Consider the following 5,643-nt stretch of genomic DNA (forward strand, 5'->3'; position numbering starts at 1 on the left):
AAATACACTTTAAAATTGCACACCAGGACCCACGGCAGCTGGACTTTGGGTGCTTTCCTAAGCCTATTCTGTTGGTGGCATTGATAGTGATTCCCGCTGGGTCCCCTCTACTAGGCTAGCACCCCATGTGTCTTTTGCCTATGAACATAGGTGGCTTTGAGGCTCAAATGTTGGTGCCGGGGACCAAAGTGTATGATAACTGAAAACCGACTGATACATATATGATATAGCTGATATATGATATAGCTACGATGGAATCTCGTGGGCATTGTGACATTTACATGTACTACTTGCTTGTGGCTTTGATCATTTTTGTCATAAAAGAGTGCATATGTACTAACAGTGATGATTATACAGTTCCATAGTACAGCAAAGTCCCTGTTACCTGGAACTCAGACAACCGGACGTCTCTAATAACCGGCATGCCAGAGGGGATAATGAGGACTATGATTTGGTGGGTTTTTGGTGGTTTTGCAGGGCAAAAAATACCCAGTGTCTAGCGCCGTCTTCTAACCTTCCTGTAGCTCCTAGCGGTTTTCTGGCACCCATGCACGGCTCCCAGTGTGTCACGTGACCTAGCATGGGTCAGGTGACACGACGGGAGCCGCACATGGAGGACGTTGGAAAGCTGTTAGAAGATGGCGCTGGGTACTCGGGGGGGGGGGGGGGGTTGCTTTTTTCGGACAGCAAGCACATGCAACTGGCATCAGATGATCCCCATCGGTGCCGGATAATGGGGACTTAGCCACACATATAAAATAATAAGGCTTGGCTCCCACTTGTGCCGGATCATGTGTGGCAAGGAGGTGTGTATAGTCCGCTCTGATGGTCCGACGAGCCCGGGGCAGATGCGTTTCCACCATAGGCTATAAGGGGGAACGCATCCACCTGGCCAGGAATGTTGTGGACAACACACAAGTGCAGCACGCTTACTGCCATGTCGGATTTGTGGCAGCGTGACAAGTGTGAATGGCTCCTATGTATAAAACGATCCGTTCACTCATTTTTTTGCGATAAGTGGATAACGGATAAAAAAAGGTTCTCAGCTCAAGTGGTAACACACGGGGCAAGAGCGATACAACCTGAAGATCACTAAACAAACAAACACACAACACTTATATCGCGCTTTTCTCCTGGCGGACTCAAATCGCCAGAGCAGCAGCCACTAGGACACGCTCTATAGGCAGTAGCAGTGTTAGGGAGACTTGCTCAAGGTCTCCTACTGAATAGGTCCTGGCTTACTGAACAGGCAGAGCCCAGATTCAAACTCTGGTCTCCTGTGTCAGAGGCAGAGCCCTTAACCATTGCTCCATTCAGCCACTATGGCTGCTAAGGCACGTACACAAATAATGGTATAGCTACGCTCACCCTGCTAATGCCTATTACGTTTGATGCAGTTTTCCCAAACAGACATTGTACGTTCATTTCCAACATGTCCGATTGAGAAAGGGATCAATTTGTTGAGTACTGATCTCAAAATGGATGCCTTTCTTGATCGGGAGCAGATTGGACACAAACATGTATCTAGCACAGGAGATTTTGGCACAGCCGGCGCCACCATAGACCGTAGCGGCACACAGTGAGTAACTTCGGCGCCGTTAGAAAATGGAGCTGAAGTTACTTTGAAAACACTGTAATTTGGCCGCCAGCAATAGCTGGAAGCTGAATTACATCATTCTCCACCATCCACGTGGACCTGGAGGGGGAATAGTATTTAACGCCGCCAGGACTTGTGCAGGAGCAGGGTAAGCCATATATCGGCTGTATCCTGCGCCCAAGTCTCCTGGCGCCAATTTCATACGTACTCGATTGGACACGTTGACACATACACATGTATTGTTGCTGTAGAGAGAACAGTGCACCATCCAAACCTATTATTTATAAAGACCTTCTTTACAAAATAAATAACATACATCTGTTAAAAATGTACTCTCTCGTATATGTTTTCATGGTGCCCTTCGCCTGGTCTCAGGAAACTCAGGGATTTGGTCACAGTTAATCACAGTAATTGAATTAGCTCTGAACAGATCATGAGTGTCAGATACAGGGAGTCCAACTTTGTGCCTCATTCTAGTGAAATTTCAAGTTTCTAATAAACTTTAATCTCATCACAGTGGTGGCCAATTTTTTTCCCCTTGACCTTTTCGTAGAACAGACAGGAATTGTTTGGAAACTAAACAGCTATCTAAGCAGCTATTATCCATTTAACTGATAGTAATGTTATGAGGGCTCTTGGCCACCAGTCCCAATTGTTCTTATAAGCCTGTTTTCTGCAGGTATCTCATCAATGCCACAATGCATATTCACATCCTGAAGTATTTCTGTCACTCCTGGTGCTTCGGAAGTGAGTCTGATTGGACTGTAGATTAAGGGCTGGTGCACACCAAGAGTGCTTCTGAGCGCTTTTAAAAACGCCAGCACTTTGAAAAGCGCTTGGCTAATGCATTAGAATGGGAAGGAGCACGCCAGAGCAATGTGATTTTTTTTCCAAACGCAGGTCCTGCAGCATTCCTGCTGCTTTCTGTGGTGATTCAGCCTCAATGTTAAGCATAGGAAAGTGGAAAATCGCTCTGAAAGGCGCTAGATCAGAGTGATTTTTTGTTTTTGTTACAGAAGCTGTTCATTTACAGCTGTACTGTAACAAAAAATAACAAACGCTCCAAAAATCGCTAGGTATGATTAGAAAATCGCTAGGCACATGCCTAGAATCGACCTAGGAAAATCACTTCAAAAAGCGCTAAGCATTTGCGATTACGCTAGCGCTTTGTGGTGAGCACTGGGCCTGACACAGCAGACATTTATCTATAAGGGCCTGTTTCCAGTACAGGGGTGTAAATCATGGGGCCCCCAATATTCACACCCCATCCCTTGCCTCCCCCTGGTGACCCTCACAGCCTGAGGGCCCATCTCACAAGGGTCATAAAACAAGTGTGATCATTGTAATCTTTGCAGGAAGGTGGTGTAATCTCACAACTGTCCCAGATGCAAACTACTACTAGTTAAAATACAAAGGAGTTGGCTCGGGTGCTTTTGCATGTCTATAGGGGAGGGGGCAGCATTGGGCCATTCAACTACTCTACAGTTGAGAGTCTGAATAGCTGCTGATATTCCACCTGTAAACATTCCACCTGTAAATGTTCCAGAAGGGAGAAAATAAACAGGTGCCCATACGTCAGTCCATATTGTGGAGTCCATATCGACCTTCCGATTCGAGGATTTGAGCGAATTGGAGTAGAATTGGTACCTCAACATAGATGCCCGATCGAGCTTTTGATCGATTCTGACTGAAATTAGTCAAATGAATTGATTGGGTATGCAGGAAAATCTGCCTCCCTGTCCCCCATGTGCCTCCCTGTTCCCCATATGCCTACCTGTTCCCCATGTTGCTCCCTGTCCCCCATGTGCCTCCCTGTTCCCCATATGCCTACCTGTTCCCCATGTTCCTCCCTGTACCCCATGTGCCTCCCTGTCCCCCTATGTGCCTCCCTGTCCCCGTATGTGCCTCCTTCTGCCTCATACGTATTATGGCGACTGGCAAGCACATGTATCCAGCACCAGCGGGACCCGGCCAGGGACTTTGCTGTACGTAACTACAAGGGGGGCTGCTTCCCCAGCGAGAGACCGCAGCTTCAGCTTTTTGAAGCCCCTTTGCAGTGTAGTGGTGGTGGCTGGATGGTGTAATGGTTAAGGGCTCTGCCTCTGACACAGGAGACCAGGGTTCGAATCTCTGCTCTGTCTGTTCAGTAAAGCCAGGACCTATTTAGTAGGAGATCTTGGGCAAGTCTCCCTAACACTGCTACTGCCTATAGAGCGTGCCCTAGTGGCTGCAGCTCTGGCACTTTGAGTCTGCCAGGAGAAAAGCGCCATATAAATGTTCTGTGTTTGTTTGTTTGTTAGTGCGCTTCCGACTGTCGCAATGTATTCTGGGAGATGTAATCCGTTAATAAGAATAAGGGCAGCAGTGTGGCGTAGTGGTTAGCACTCTCGCCTTGCAGCGCTGGGTTCACGGTTCCAATCCCAGCCAGGTCAACATCTGCAAGGAGGTTCTATGTTCTTCCTCACATCCCAAAAACAGATAAGTTAATTGGCTTCCCCCTAAATGGGCCCTAGTCTACGATACATACACGATACATACATAGACACATGACTATGGGAAGGATTAGATTGTGAGCTTCTCTGAGGGACAGTCAGTGACAAGAGACAATATTCTCTGTACAGAGCTGCATAATATGTCGGCGCTATATAAATCAGGGCTGTGGAGTCGGTCCAAAAATCCTCAGACTCCGACTCCTCAGTTTAGGATTCCACCGACTCCGACCTCGACTCCGACTCCTCTAATTTGCATATTACAATTTTGTTGATTAAAAGTATGTAACATGAAATTCGTCTCTTAACTGCCAACGCTTAGGAATTTTACAAGACAACTGAAGTGAGAAGGATATGTAGACTACTATATTTATTCCCTTTAGACTAAAACTAGTCCTTGGTAAGAGTACTTGTAAAAGGTACAAACCGGAACAAAGAACATCTATCAGGCCCTAGGCAATGTAAGTGTGGGTACATGTAAGAATGATGTGCAGGTACTCTGCAGGGGAATGAGGAGATTCTTCCTCTATTACACATTCTTCATGCACAATCTGAACAAGGTTTATGGGTGACAGACAACACCTCTGTGTTCAATGTGCACAGCATTCTCAGTGGATTCCCTGCAGCTCTGTGGGGAGTGCATATGTAGAGTTTAGTACTACTGTGTAACAAAGTAAACCTGAGACAGATGAAATTAAAGTTTTATACATACCTGGGGCTTCCTCCAGCCGCCTTCAGGATAATCAGTCCCTCGCTGTCCTCCTCCACCACCTGGATCTTCTGCTATGAGTCCAGGTAATTGAGCCAGTCGGGCGTAGTGCGCATGCACACACTCCGCCGCCAGGAGCATACTACACCTGTGCAGCACTATTGCGCAGGTGCAGAATGTTCCTGGCTGTGGGAGCAGCATGCGGCCGGACAGCGCTGACTGGCTGAATTACCAGGACTCATAGCAGAAGATCCGGGTGGTGGAGGACAGCGAGGGACTGATTAGCCTGAAGGGGGCTGGAGGAAGCCCCATGTATGTATAAAACTTTACTTTTCATCCGTCTCAGGTACCCTTTAATTTGTAGTCACCAAACCAAATTTTAACAACATATCAAATTATTTGATTTCATGAGCAAAGGGAGTGCATACATTTGCATACATCAGCATCAGTGCAGAATTATTTCCATCTCATTCACCTTCTCTATTAGTGACACAGCTACACATCAGGCTTTATTCTTACAGCATAGATGTTATTTAGTATATATAAGAGATTCCTGTGTACACATCATATATACAGTCACAATCAGATATGTATATCTGACCTTAAAAATACGGGGACTGCTTTATTGAAGCAGCACAAGTAACTAATTTTGATTGGTTTATTTCATTTTTGTGGACTAAGCACAGCTATTACTCTATATATACATTATTTTTAATGACTATTATCTGAGAAATAGAACATTTTATCATATTTTCTATTTTAATTACAGTTACAAATTCATTAGGAGTCGGAGTCGGTGCATTTTTTCCCGACTCCGACTCCAGGCACCCAAAATTGCCCGACTCCAC

Source organism: Hyperolius riggenbachi, chromosome 7 (assembly GCF_040937935.1).
Source record: "Hyperolius riggenbachi isolate aHypRig1 chromosome 7, aHypRig1.pri, whole genome shotgun sequence".
NCBI classification, from domain to species: Eukaryota; Metazoa; Chordata; class Amphibia; order Anura; family Hyperoliidae; genus Hyperolius; species Hyperolius riggenbachi.